Source organism: Anomaloglossus baeobatrachus, chromosome 12, assembly GCF_048569485.1.
Source record: "Anomaloglossus baeobatrachus isolate aAnoBae1 chromosome 12, aAnoBae1.hap1, whole genome shotgun sequence".
NCBI lineage: Eukaryota > Metazoa > Chordata > Amphibia > Anura > Aromobatidae > Anomaloglossus > Anomaloglossus baeobatrachus.
Genome location: NC_134364.1, coordinates 68,789,654 through 68,805,645, shown reverse-complemented (window position 1 = coordinate 68,805,645; position 15,992 = coordinate 68,789,654).

The following is a 15,992-nucleotide window of genomic DNA, read 5'->3' as shown; positions in this document are numbered from 1 at the left end:
CTGAGTCATCTCTAGATAAGTAGTTCATGCATTTTCCCCTGTGTGCCCCCTTGTGTCTTCTTTTTGTGTTTAGTGGGGTTGACATAGAGCTCATCCCACCCGTTCCCTATTTAGGGTACAGCACTAGGGATACCTAGGATCAGGTATCCGGCTCGGCGCATAGGTGAGGAACCTATCTAGGGTGGTGAGGGATCCCAGTGACCAACAGTAGGTCTTGCCAGGGGTCCCCTTCCCTTTCGCCGCTCGCTTGATACTTCCCCGTACCAAGCGTGACAGTTAAAAGAACAACTTCCATTCTATGGATTTAACACATTGAAAGTATGGTTAGGCTAACCCCAAGGAAGAGTGACCTGACCCATGAACTTAAAGGAGTATTCCAGTTTATTTTCATAGTTCATTAAAAAAAAAAAAAACAAGCCTCTGCTTTACTCCCCCTCCCCAGCACTGAGTCTCAACCGCTGCTCCTGGTGTCCGTTGTTGTCTACAGTACTGCAGCCAATCACTGAGCTCAGCGGCTCTGCCAAAGTAGATGGCACAAGCCGCTAAGAGTACTAAAGGGCCACAGCAGTGGAGACTCAGCGCTGGACCCAGGGAGGGTGAGTAGGGCTCAGTTTATTTGTTTTTTTTAAAAACTGCACCCGGGAAGCAGGAGGACTGAAGAGAAAACCGAGTCCCTTGGTTATATTACAGTATCACAAGGTGTAATCGTGGAATCACAATTATTTTTGGGGGCATTTTTAGTAGGTCAGAGAAAAAAAGTAAGAATAGGCTACTGCTACATGGCACATGGGTCCTGCAACAGCGATTCTCTGAAAAGTCATGCTACGAACACATTTGTGCAACATTTCTAACGTTTGCTGTCACGCAGTTTTTTGTGGCTGTGATTTTGCTCTAAAAAAAAATAAAAACAACCAAGTTACAGACCAGTCCCATGTCACGGGCGACTTGCATTGACATCTGTGGTAATTGTGTCGTGTGCGTTTTGTGACCATCAGAAAATCCAACACATTTGGAAACATTTTCGGCTCTTTGTTGCTGTCGCGATATGAGACCATAGGAAAGCATTACATCCAATGTTGCATTGTGTCGCTGCGATTTCAGTGTTGTGTAGCTTTAGGATTACACAGATATGTACATTCCTTATTAGTAGTAAGTGATTCTTTTCTGATATACACTACTCTAAAAAGTTAGGAATATTTGGCTTTCGGATGAAATTTATTGTAAAATGTAAAAAGTTCACTCTTAACCTTATTATTATTATAGCACCATTTATTCCATGGTGGTTTCCATTTGAAAGGGTTCCACATAATAGGGACAAGTACAATAATCATAAACAATACAAGGCACAGACTGGTGTGGTTTATCATGAAAGTAGAAGCATGCAATGGAGATTTCCTCATCGCAAACAATTTATTGATACAAAAGCCAACACCAGTGGTGATTATACCCCACAAAACATCAATATCTCAATAACTAGTCATGTGGCATGAGCATTAATTACAGCTGACAACGACACCTCCCGCTGGTCACAAGTGGACTTATTGTCTGCGGAGGCATGGTGTTCCACTCCTCTTGAAGGGCACCCCTCAGGTCATTGAGGTTCTGCATGGTGACACAGGTGATCCCATAGGTTTTCTATGGGATTCAGGTCTGGGGAAAGTGCAGTCGCTCTATAAGAGATGCCCCGGTCTTCAGCAGCCGTTCCACAATGATGCGACCTCGATAACCTAGAGCAATGTCGTGAAGATTAAATTAGGCCAGAGTTGTTCATGAAGAAGCAGAATGACTGGATTAATGATGTTATTCCAGTAATAGGGGCTGTCACTGTACAATTCACAAAGTGTAGGGCCTTTTTGTATTGACTAGACACACCGGCCCACACTGTAACACCACCACCACCAAAGGCTCGTCTGGTGACAGCAGTCGCTGATGTATAGTGCTCTCCTTGATGTCTCTAACATCCTTGATGGCCATCATTTCTGCTCAGCGTGAATTAGTTTTCATCAGTGAACAGCACTGAGGCCTACTGTACCTCTTCCAGCATAGATAACGCCTATGCCTGATGGTGTGGTCAGCGATCTTGCAGGTTGCCTAGCACACAGATCATGCTGATGTAAACAGTTTTGAATGGTTCACCTGACACTTGGGGGCCTCTCATCTCCCTTAAATGTGCCTGGAGTTGTGTGGCATTTATCATCCAGTTCTGCAGGTCATTGTTCACAATCAAACAGTAATCAGTGTGGGATGTGGTCAAAGGACTTTCACTTCTCTGACGTTCTGTGACTCTTCCAGTCTCTCTGTATCTCTGTACAACCTGCTGGTGATACTCTGTGATGCTCTAAGTCCACTTCCATCTGAGAGCATCCTGCTTGAAGCCTCGCAATGGCACGGTGCTGATGATCATTTGTTAGATGTTGTCTCAGTCTCATGATGGCACAATGTGAACAACGTGATAAGGAGGACTGTTTAACACCAATTCTAATTGACCCCCGAAATTTATTGGGCAATTCATGGATCAAACTCCTGTTGTGAATTTTGCCATTAAATCCTTGTTAGAGAACAGCAAGTTGAACAAAAAGTACTGAAATATTGAACAGTTGGACATGAGCATCCAAAGGTTTAGAGAAGGTCACATTAAGTTCACAAGAAAAGGTTGGAGAGCATTTTAAAATCGTCCTGAAATTTCCCAGGAAAGAAAAATATCCCTAACTTTTTGTAGTGTAAATGCATATGATGGGTTACTTGCTGCTGGTGACAGATATAGGACTGTTCTTTGCTTGGATCATTAGGGTAAAGAAGAACCTCATTTATCTTTTAAAACCAAAACATAAAACACGTTTAGGCTCCGATACATGAGTCTTCATCTGGTACATAAATAGACACCACTAGGTGACGGGTCATTTTCAACTTTACCACCAAATCAGGTAATCTTTAGGTTTTACCGTACAGTAAAGTGTGACACTGTTCAAGAGACAACTGATGGATTGACCACAAAGATCTGTGACATTTTGAGAGGAAACCTCTTATATATGGCTTTAGGTGCCCTTGTGGCACTAATATATTTTTGCACTGTAGTGCACTTTTATTGTTATAATGGTGTAGGTATTTATGCAGTGTCTAACGGTACGCCACATGGAGGTTTACCGATCCGGGCATCGTCCAACATAAGACCGAGTTTGGCTGTGAAAAATCGAAAGCTGACAGTAAGTAATGGTGGAGTTTAAATATGTTGTCCAGATTTGGTCACTTCCACATTGCCCCCAATATGTTCATCCATATGCCTGCCAAGACACAATCATGATTGACAGGTATCACACGTGTCCTGTTCTTCAGAATGTTGGTGCATTACATCATCGGCCTCGCTCACCTCCAATGTGAAAGTGACAACCGTTGCATTTTCCAAAGTCTGCACCATCAAATCACTGCCCTTATCATACTTTACTGGGTGTAAGAGCCAAGTTGTCAAATAGCTCTGACTAATCATTATTATCCAGGAGACTTAGTCATCATGACTAAGCATGCCATGTGCATTTGAAAAGCGCTGATGGACACGCTGCCCATGCGTTATTGATCTGTTCATAATTCAATTCATTGGAAATGTTAAAGAAGAAAATTGCATGTTCAAGAGCCGGATTCTTTTCTTTTCTTTCTTTAAAGTCCAGTGACACAGAGCTGATCCCATAAGACTTCCCACTCTTCTTGAAAGGCGTCACTAAGGTCATTGAAGTTCTACGGTACAGAGTTACGAGCCTCTACATGGCGATTCAGCTAATTCCATAGGTTTTCTATGGTATTCAGGTCTGGAAAAAGTTCCGGCCACTCAACTTGAGGTACTACAGTCTCCAGCAGCTATTCCATAATGAATGTGACCTCGATAAGCTAGAACATTGTCATCCATGAAGATGACATAAGGACTGTGTTGTTAATGCAGAGGCACAATGACTGGATTAACAATGTTATTCCAGTAGTAGGGGCTGTCACTGTACAAATCATATAGTGTAGGGCCGTTCTGTACTGTCTAGACACACCAGTCCACACTCCAACTCCACCACCACCAAAGGCTTGTCTGGTGACAACAGTGGCTGATGCATAGCTCTCTCCTTGACATTTTGTTGGCACTCATCATCTCTGCTCAGTGTGAATCTACTTTCATCAGTGACCAGCACTGAAGCCCTCTGTCCCTCGTTTGGCGTAGATCACGCATGTGCCTGGTGGTGTGGTCAGGTACGTAGATGATGCCTGTGCCTGTTGGTGCGGTCAGGTACCTTGCAGGTCATTTAGCACACAGGCCACGCTGATGTAAACAGTTTTGAATGGCCTGACGTGACACTTAGACACCTCTCACTTCCTTTAAACGTGCCTGGAGTGGTGTGGCATTCATCATCTAGTTCCGAAGAGAATTGTTCACAATGAAGCAGTTATCAGCATGGCATGTGGCCAAAGGGCGTCCACTTCTATGCCTTTCTGTGACTCTTCCAATCTCTCTGTACAACCTGCTAGTGACACTCTGTGACCCTCTAAACTCAATGGCCACTTCCGTCTGAGAACATCCTGCTTGAAGCCTCACAGTGGCGCAGTCCTGCTGATCAATTGTTAGGTGTCGTCTTGGTTTCGTGATGTCAAAATCTGAACAGCATAATGAGGACGATGGTTTAATACCAATTCTAATTGAACCCTGAAATTTTCTGGGTGATTCGTGGATCATACACCTGTATGCAAGTTGTGCAAAAAGTCCTGAAACATTGAACAGTTGAACATGCACATCTAAAGTGTAGAGAAGATCGCATTAAGTTCACTTGAAAACGTTGGAGAGCATTTTAGGATCATCCTGAAATTTCACCAGAAAGCCAAATATCCCCAACTTTTTGTGAATAGTGTAAACACATGTGATGGGTTACCTGCTGATGGGGACAGACAGAGGACTGTTTTTTGGTCGAATCATTAGGGTAAAGAAGAATCTCATTTACAGTATCTTTTAAAACCAAAATATACAACACGTTTTGACTCCGATACACGAGCCTTCATCTGGTACATTAATAGACATCCGCTTAGAGTTAATATACACCACTAGGTAATGGGTCATTTCCAACTTTACCGCCAAACCAGGGAATCTGTAGGTTTTATCGTTTGGTAAAGCGTGATACTGTTTGACCACTAATGGTTTGACACAAAGATCTGCGTCATTTTAAGAGGAAAACTCTTATATATGACATTACGTGCCCTTGCAGCACTAAGATATGTTTGCACTGTAGTACACTTTTATTGTTATAATGGTGTAGGTATTTGTGCAGCGTCTAACGGTAGGCCACATGGAGGTTTACCGAACCGGGCATCGTCCAACATAAAACCGAGTCTGGCTGTGAGAAATAGAAAGCTGGCAGTAACTAATGGTGGAGTCCAAAGATGTGGTCCAGATTTGGTCACTTCCATGTTGGAGGGGATCTGTCTCAGTGCCCCCATATGTCTGCCGAGACACATTCATGATTGACAGGTATCACACACCTGTCCTGTTCTTCAGAATGTTGGGTTGCAACATCATTGGCCCCGCTCACCTCCAATGCAAAACTGTCAAATCACTGCCCTTATCACACTTTACTGGGTGAAAGAGCCAAGTTGCCAAATAGTCCTGACTTCTGATTTCTCTGGTTGAACATTGACTAGAGAGCAATAAACGTATTCGGAAAGACTAGACATGAGACGGGGAAATAGCTCAGACAAGAAGGTGTACGTTTTACAATCTAGGACAACTTGATAATGGAGTACAATGTATAAGACATAGTAAATAAGTGAAGAATATTACAAATAATCATTATTATGCACGAGACTTAATCATCATGATTAAGCATGCCATGTGCACTTGAAAGGCATTGATGGACACGCTGCCCATGTGTTATTGATCTCTTTGTAATGCAATTCATTTGAAATATTAAAGAAGAAAATTGCATTTTCTAGAGCTGGATACGTTTCCTTTCTTTCTTTAAAGTCCAGTGATACAAAGCTGATCCCATAAGAGTTAATGTTTATTCCATCATGGGTTAAAATAAGGTTCCAAAAAATACAGGAGCCCATGAAGTGGCCCACAGGTTATGCCTAAGGCTATGTGCGCACGTGTGCGCTCTGCACCGCACCGAAAAGGTGCGCTTCAGAGCGCAGCTGAAAAGCTGCGTTCTGAAGCACATGGTGCCGGCGAGAACGTGCGCTCTGCCTGCAGCTCCTGCCATAGACAGAGCAGGAGTTGCCGGCAAAGCGTACGGAAGAAGTGACATGTCACTTCTTGAACGCAGCGCTTTGGGCAGCAGCCGAAGCGCTGCGCTCTAAGACGCCACGTGCGCACGGCCCCTGCACAATCTCCATAGATTATGCAGGGGACGCTGGACGCATGCAGTTACGCTGCGCTACAAAGCGCAAAGTAACTGCATGTATTTACGCAACGTGGGCACATAGCCTTATAGTCATGGCCAACACCAAATTCCTGTCCTTATCTGCATCTTTTATGGTGCTCTATGGGAGATCGGACCACCCTCCCCCTGCTCACACCTGGCTATCACACCAATTATCTCAGAGAAGGGAGAGAAAGAGGTAAAACAATTATACAAAATAATATAATACCTGCATCTACATAAAATTACACAAATAATGAGACAAATGAGGATAGTGCCCGAAGAGCATCAACATCAAAAATATCTCCCGGAATCGTGCATTCCTTCACCAAGAATCAGCAAAAACACTAGTGCATGCCCTCATCATCTCCTGCCTCAACTACTGCAACCTTCTGCTCTCTGGCCTCCTTTCTAACACTCTTGCACCCATCCAATCTATTCTAAACTCTGCGGCCCGATTAATCCTCCTCTCCCCTCGCTATTCCCCAGCATCTCCTTTCTACTAATCCCTACACGAGCTTCCCATTGCTGAAAGACTTCAGTTCAAAACACTAACCATGACATACAAATCCATCCACAACCTGTCTCCTCCTTACATCTGTGACCTAGTCTCCCGGTACCTACCTGCACGCAACCTCGATCCTCACCAGATCTCCTTCTCTTCTCCCCTCTTATCTTCTCTTCCCACAATCGCATAGAAGATTTCTCCTGTGCCTCCCCCATACTCTGTAATGCTCTACCCCAGCATATCAGACTCTCAACTACCGTGGAAAGCTTCAAGAGGAATCTGAAGACCCACCTCTTCCGACAAGCCTACAACCCAAAATAACTCTCAGACCAGTAGACCACTGCGCAACCAGCTCTTTCCTCACCTACTGTATCCTCACCCATCCCCTGTAGATTGTGAGCCCTTGCGGGCAGGGTTCTCTCTCCTCCTGTACCAGTCTGTTTTTGTAATGTTCATGATTGTTATACTTGTCTATGTATACCTTTTGCACTTGTAAAGCTCCATGGAATAAATGGCGCTATAATAATAACATGAGAGCTGAAGATAGGAACCTGTTCACACAACTAAGTTATGTTATGACACAGCAGTGGACATATTTATTGATTCAACCTGGCAACTCTACTGGGCCCAATAGAAAAAGGGGACGACTACCACTTCCAAAGCAGATAATATGTGATAATGCACATTTCTAAAAAAAATTCCACCTTTTTCTTAATATGTAAATGAGCTTTTAAGATCTATGGGATAGACAGAGATCTCCCAGAGAATCCGCCTCCTGAGATTATTTTAAATGAAAGGAGGTGTTACCAATGTGAGACGTATAACGACTGACAGTCTGCTTCCTAGATCTATATGTTTACATATTTTATTCAATTTCCTATGACCTACATATAGACGGCTTAGGAGGGTCGATCCTACTGACAGATTCCGTGTAAAGCAACTGTGTTCCTATTGATGAATACAAAATTGTATCACATGTGAATAATAAACCATAAAACAAAAACAGAACAAAAACGCAACATGTGCACACAGTCTTAAGTATTGTGCATCTCTGCATTGCTGGACTCTTTCTTTAAGTTTGGGATTTTTGTAAGTGGGTTTCATAAAAAAAAAATAAAAAAAATATAAATAATATATACAGTATATATACTCTCCTCTTCCTAGTTTCCTCTATACAACCCTATTTTTCTTTAGTATTCTGCCCCCTTTTATATGTAGCATCCCTGAGGTACCAGGTGCCACCAAATGTAACCTATGGAAACCCAGACCCCGGAATATCCGTGCCAGTCAACACACCAGCACCCTCAGGCCACATACATTACCCCAATTCCAGACTAGGAGACTGCCTAGCAACAGGTAAAAGAGATGGGCACTCATTGGCTAGTTGCCACCCAATCTGTATGGAGAGACCCAGCGAGGGAAGGGGCCAGTGGTTGGTTGGAGAGTTGGCGGGAGGAAGGGAAATATGACGAAGTCAAGGAGAGAAGAAGAGTGTGTGGAAGTCGAGGAGGGGGGGGGGAGTAGAGAGTTGAGAGTGTAGTAAAGAAAGAAAGGTGTAACGAGTCCACCTGAAGTGAGAACGGGACGCTGTAAAGGAGACGAGGACTGTGGAGTAAGGAACTGGGACTCCAGGAACTGTGGGTTACCTGTGAAATTGTAATACTCCAGGAACTGTGGGTTACATGTGGAAGTGTAATACTCCAGGAACTGTGGGTTACCTGTGGAAGTGTAATACTCCAGGAACCGTGGGGCACCTGTGGAAGTCTGGAACCAAGGCTCACAGGACTCAGCACAAGGCGGGGACCAGACCCTAGGACAGATAGAGGTGCAAGATAGGGGTGTAGCCCTCCTTATACTGAGACTGGGCAATTAATTTGCTTCCCACTACGCTGTTTATTTAGTCTGGGACCGAGCTGACCACTTGTTACCATTCACATTGGAGTTTTGACATGACACAAGTCAAATATATAGAATGTTTTTAACGTTAGTTGGCTAGGGACTGTCCCAGACGGGTACACCTTGACGAGGTGGGACAGCTTCTTACCTGTTTGCAAAAATGTATATACTAAGTACCCTGTTATTAAGCACTTGCAATTTATTTATTTATAATCAGGGTATCTTTCATACAATTTTTCTCTTTGTTTTTTTTTCTTGTCTTGAGGCTGCCATTCACATGCTTGTAATGTTGCATGTTTACTGAATATTTGCTACAGCTCAGTTTTTTGGCCCAATATCAGACTGGTGTCATCCATTTTTAGCATATTTTAGTATATACAGTACAGACCAAAAGTTTGGACATACCTTCTCATCTCTAGAACAACTGTTAAGAGGAGACTTTGTGCAGCAGGCCTTCATGGTAAAATAGCTGCTAGGAAACCACTGCTAAGGACAGGCAACAAGCAGAAGAGACTTGTTTGGGCTAAAGAACAAAAGAAATGGACATTAGACCAGTGGAAATCTGTGCTTTGGTCTGATGAGTCCAAATTTGAGATCTTTGGATCCAACCACCGTGTCTTTGTAGAAAAGGTGAATGGATGGACTCTACATGGCTGGTTCCCACCGTGAAGCATGGAGGAGGAGGTGTGATGGTGTGGGGGTGCTTTGCTGGTGACACTGTTGGGGATTTATTCAAAATTGAAGGCATACTGAACCATCATGGCTACCACAGCATCTTGCAGCGGCGTGCTATTCCATCCGGTTTGCGTTTAGTTGGACCATCATTTATTTTTCAACAGGACAATGACCCCAAACACACCTCCAGGCTGTGTAAGGGCTATTTGACTAAGAAGGAGAGTGATGGGGTGCTACGCCAGATGACCTGGCCTCCACAGTCACCAGACCTGAACCCAATCGAGATGGTTTGGGGTGATCTGGACCGCAGAGCGAAGGCAAAAGGGCCAACAAGTGCTAAGCATCTCTGGGAACTCCTTCAAGACTGTTGGAAAACCATTTCCGATGACTACCTCTTGACGCTCATCAAGAGAATACCAAGAGTGTGCAAAGCAGTAATCAAAGCAAAAGGTGGCTACTTTGAAGAACCTAGAATATAAGACATATTTTCAGTAGTTTCACACTTCAAGTATTTCATTCTACATGTTGTGTATAGCACTGGTATTTAAAATTTAACCTTTATTAATTTCTCTATTAAAATTATAGGACCAATCAGGTGATACCACAAGGTAAAAACACACAAAGTACAGATTGGATGCATACAATATATCAACAGGAGTTATATCCAATTCCCTCACGGTCCTCCCGGTTCAGATATATACATCCAAATGATTAAAGTGACATTGTGCAAAAAACCGTGATCCTCCCAAAATTGTACTCTTGCCCTTAGATTAACACTCTTTTTAAAGTGGCTACGTGCAAATGCAAAGATTATCCACAGATCACAGAAAACACTGGGGTATAATCAGGAAGGAAAAACAATTGTTTTTGTAAAACTGGTGCTCAAAAAGTGCAAAATAGTGCAATCATTGGTGGTAGTGGGACTTATGCTCACAGTCTATCCCACTATTCACCAATGAAACCATATGTTACCTTACAATATACGGGGGGGCGACTCACTAACGCACCACACAGTACCCCTAAGGTAACAAACTCAACGTCCTCCTTCCCGACGCGTTTCCTCAAAAGCGATTCATCAGGGGATAGGGAGGCTGTGTTGTCAGAGGCATGTTGAGCTAAGAAATGAGAAACCAAGTGATAGCTTGGAGGTGTGAGACTTATAAAGTGCCTTGTGCCGCCCACTGCATCAATCATGCCACACCTGTGAGTCAGGTGAGCTTTAGATAACATGACGTCTATGTTAAACCTTAATTGAAAAGGGTGGAGCTAGCTCTATAGTGCTTGCATAATGCTCACATTCACATAAAGGGGTGGGGGCGTTTCACCCGGTCATGTGACCAAAACAAAACAACACGTCATCATTCCCTTCATCAAAGATTATCCATAATCATGTGAGCGAATGGTGTTCTGCGGGCGTATGAATAAATCAACAGCGGGATCAACGCTAGGTCACCCAGACAGAACATATCCTCATATAGTACGCAGGTAGAGGTAAAGACCCAGTGGTCACATGACCAAAACACGGACGCGTGTTATCGCCACACCCCCAACCTGTTATTCATCACAATGCGGCCAATTACCGATTACTACCGCATGACGTACAGGGAGGAGAGGGGCGTCTCCAACGATCATGTGTTAGTGCGTCATCGTCACGTGACCCTATATGCCACACCATACATGGTGGCGTAGCTTAATAGGATATAATATAGAAGGGACATTCCATGCCATTAGGTGACCGGCAAACGACAATGCATCATTATCACATAACTGGTCGTACATTCGCCTTGCAAAAGACGTCCTCATATGGGGGGCAGTTAGGAGCGCACCACGCGGCCACGTGATCGGACAAGGAAGCACGTGACCGCCACATCCATCAGCCCATCACTCATCACAATGCGACCAATCAGCAGTTCTCTACTGCGTGACGTGCAAAGAAGAAGAGAGCGTCCCAACCGGTCAGATGACCGACATGTATTAGCACACATAAAAACGCTGCCTATCACTCATTCTCCGCCGGCCCATCTTGCTCTAGCAAACAGGTTCCTTAAATTGATGATAGGTATATGTATATTGTTTATATATGCAGTGTTGTCAATAAGGAGATGATTACTAAGGCACGATAGAACCCCATAAAAAAGGGATCCATAAGTCTCACATCATGGTCAGGATTAATGTTAGAAGGACGGAATTTTACCGTCTGACCGACTGTTCTTATCAAAAGAACAGGATATTTTATTAGTATTTTTTGGTATTTTTTGGCAGGATCTGACACGGGTTGGTGCCAAAAGAAGGCATCCAGAGATTTCGGAGCACATATCATGTATTTACAAATGTAAATGGTCTATCCGAAAATGGAACATCGAGTAAGGGGATCTGATAGTCGATAGAAAGAAGGGGGTGGAGGGGGGTTGGGGGGGGGGGGTTCGAAGTCATCTCTTCCCAGCTATCCCTCCATGCGCCCTACCTTGCCCTGCCTGACCGCGGAGGTTGGCACCCTTCCGTCACGTCATGGCGCCCCCACTCGTCGTTGTCTTCCCCTATGTCACCCTATCTTGCCCTATCACAAGAAACACCCATAAGTGAGTGATTCATTCAGACCCATAGGGGCCTGAGTTTTTAGAGTGAAAATCCAGTAGGCCTCCCTCTGCAAAAGGCGCTTATCCCAATTCCCGCCTCGGGCGGGAGGTGTGATGGATTCTATGCCGATAAAGGTCAGGCCTTTCGTGTTTCCCCCATGGATGGAATTAATATGTCTTGAGAGGGGGGTGTCCTTTTTGTTTACAATATCTCGTAGATGTTCCCCCACTCTGCGTCTCAGTTCGCGTTTAGTTTTCCCCACGTACTCAATAGAGCAAGAGCATGTAGCTTTATAGATCACTCTGATAGTGCGACAGTTAATGAATGATCTAATAGTGAAGGTCTTCTTCAGGTTGGTGCTTGCAAAATTCTTTCCAGTAAGTATTACGGGGCAAGCCACACAACCGCTACATCTGAAAGACCCCATGATTTTTGAGGTGAGCCAAGTAGTGGTTTTTGGTGGATCAAAATGGCTGTGTACGAGTCTATCTTGCAAAGACCTATTCCGACGATAAGTACAGTGGGGAAAATCGCCAACCAGATCACCAATGTCAGAGTCCATTTGTAGGATAGACCAATGTTTTTTCAGAATTTTGAATAAGGTGTGGGACCCATTGCTAAAGGTGGTAATGAAGCGAAACTGTGCTTCATCTGTTTTTTGGAGGGAAGGAATCAATAGGCTCGTCCTATCCCTTCTACTTGCCTCCTGGTAGGCCTTCCTCAGGATACTGTCAGGGTACCCTCTCTCTCTGAACCTTCTCCGCAGATCTGCTGATTGTTCCCTAAAATCTCTATCCGTGGAGCAGTTACGTCTTAACCTAAGGTACAGGCCTTTTGGGATACCACGTTTTAGAGGGACGGGATGGTCACTCTCCCACCGTAAGAGCGAGTTCGTGGCGGTTGGTTTTCTGTAGGTTTTCGTGCTGATGCCACCAATTTCATCTCTGGAGATAAGAACATCCAGAAACGGGAGTTGATTAATATTACTCTCACTTGTAAAAGACAAGCCAATAGCGTTATCGTTAAGACATGCGACGAAGTCCTCGAAACTCTGTACATCACCTTTCCATATCACAAAAACGTCGTCGATATATCTTGACCAAAATGTGATATTGTCGCAACCCGGTGGACCATTCTCGCCGAACACGCATGTCTCCTCCCACCAGCCCAGGAGCAAGTTAGCATACGTGGGGGCACAGGGGCTCCCCATCGCGGTGCCCCTGAGCTGGTGGTATACGCGTCCGTCAAAGAGAATGTTTCAATTCATAGTTTTGATGTCTTCAATGTGATTCTACAATTTTTAGAGTCATGAAAATAAAAAAAACTCTTTGAATGAGAAGGTGTGTCCAAACTTTTAATCTGTACTGTACACTATACACAACTAACATTTATCACCTTTTCAAAGTCTTGGTGATAATTTATGGAGGTTGGAATACCCCTTTAAAGTTGGCTGCATGACAGCATCTAATGTGTTAAATGCATTTCTATGATACAGCCGTGCACCTGAGCGCTGCTATGGAAAGAGTCCAAAGAGCTTCAGTCTCGTCTCATGAAGCCGATAAGAAGTTGTTTTTTTTTTCAGAAGTAACGTTATAAAGAAAAAGAGAGAAACAAATAAAAGGTCATGGAGTCCTCCTCCACTGGACGATGAGAGAATCTACCCTGATTTGTCATATTAGGGGATTTTTGAGGCATTTCTGTCACGGGCGGAGGGGACGGGCTCGCCACGCTCGGGTCCGGGGCTTCTGCTGCTGCTGCTCGGTGGCTCGAGCGGTGGGCCGGACCCAGGGACTCGAGCAGCGCTCCTCACCCGTGAGTGTTGTCCCCTCCGTGTGTAGGGGGGTTGGTGATCCGGGGGCCCGGTGGTGTAATGGGGAGGCTGGATGGCTGGGGTGCAGGGTTGCAGGAACAGCGCGGCGCGGTGCCGGACGGCACTGGTGTACTCACTCAGACAATCAATGACAGAGTCTCTGGTAAACCAAAACGGCTGGATGGACGGGTTCCGCAGCCGGCTGCAGTGTTTGTGCTCTCCCCGGACGGCTGATGGTGGCCGTCTTTCCCTGCCCTGTTAGAATGTTCTGACTCCTGTGGTTGCCCACCGGTAGTCCGCTCCCTGGCGTATAGGTACCATAGGAGCCCGTTTTGCCCGCAGGCTCTGGCCCTTGGATCTCTAGCCTGTGGCGGTGGCTGTATATCCTCAGGGTGTGGACTGTTGCCTTCTGTCGGGTCTTGGTTGTTGGGAAACCCCTGGGGTTCCTGTCACACTCGGATTTGACTATTGTCGGCGGCTCCAAGCCTGGTCGGGGTCCGATGGCCCTGCCTATGTGCTTAGCTTCACTCCGCTCCCCGGTTCGGTACCGGTGGGTCACCGCCAAACCCCGGTCCTACAGTTCCGCAGAGATCCGCTAACTCCTGCAGACGGCCACCACCATCTGCCAACCTTGTTGTCAGTGCCTGGGCTCCGACCCAGGCACACGCAGACGTTTTACTCCTCTCACTTTCACCTCCTAAACTGATCTGTCTGTTTTCCCACCTCCAGGCCTGTGAACTCCCCGGTGGGTGGGGCCAACCGCCTGGCTCCTCCCCACCTGGTGTGGACATCAGGCCCTGGAGGGAGGCAACAAGAGTTTTTGTCTGACTGTTGTAACTGTCTAGGGTGGGAGGGTGTATGTTGTTATGTATGTGGCTACCTGGCTAGTCCAGGGCGTCACATTTCCAGCAGAGGAACCTCTTTTTAAATCATTAGAAACCATTGTGCAATATGCAAAATATTTACAGAAATTCATTTTAATAAATGCAAGAATTGTTTTATGCTTGATAGATTAAAGGGAATCTGTTGCCAGGTTTTTGCTCCCCATCTGAGAGCAGCATAATGTAGAGACAGAGACCCAGTGATGTATGTGTCACTTACTGATTCCAGTGATGTGTCACTTACTGAGCTGTTTGCTGTCATTTTGATAAAATCAATGTTTTCTCGGCTACAGAGCTCATGAATATGCTGGACTACCTGAGAGCATGTGAAGTAGTCTTGTAATGATAATCTGCTGATTTACAGTGATTTTATCAAAACTACACTAAGCAGCCCAGTAAGTGACACATCGCTGGAATCAGGATCACTGCTCCTATATTACGCTGCTCTCAGATTAAAAACCTGATGACAGATTCCCTAGAGAACCAACCACCAGGATTTTGCTATATGAAGTAAAGGCAGTGCCATACAGACACTAGGATGCTGAATCCATACCTGTTGTAGAAAGATTCCCTGCTTGGTTGATGAAATATCTTTAATCAAAATTGCAGAAATGCCCTGCACTTTGATGGACGTTTGCATCTGGGCAGGCCTTTGTGGGTCGGATCCTCACTGTAAAGTCCTACTCCGGTGTCCTCCTGGCTTGACCCCTTTTCTTTATATGAATATTGCACCATGCTGCCATTGCTGTTGTTGGCATTGCATGTGACTCGCCCACCCCAGGCCTTCTGTCGGGTCTTGGTTGTTGGGAAACCCCTGGGGTTCCTGTCACACTCGGATTTGACTATTGTCGGCGGCTCCAAGCCTGGTCGGGGTCCGATGGCCCTGCCTATGTGCTTAGCTTCACTCGCTCCCCGGTTCGGTACCGGTGGGCCACCGCCCAACCCTGGTTCTACGGTTCCGCAGAGATCCGCTAACTCCTGCAGACGGCCACCACCGTCTGCCATCCTTGCTGTCAGTGCCTGGGCTCCTACCCAGGCACACGCAGACGTTTTACTCCTCTCACTTTCACCTCCTAAACTGATCTGTCTGTTTTCCCGCCTCCTGGCCTGTGAACTCCTCGGTGGGTGGGGCCAACCGCCTGGCTCCGCCTCACCTGGTGTGGACATCAGGCCCTGGAGGGAGGCAACAAGGGTTTTTGTCTGACTGTTGTAACTGTCTAGGGTGGGGGGGTGTATGTTGTTATGTATGTGACAACCTGGCTAGT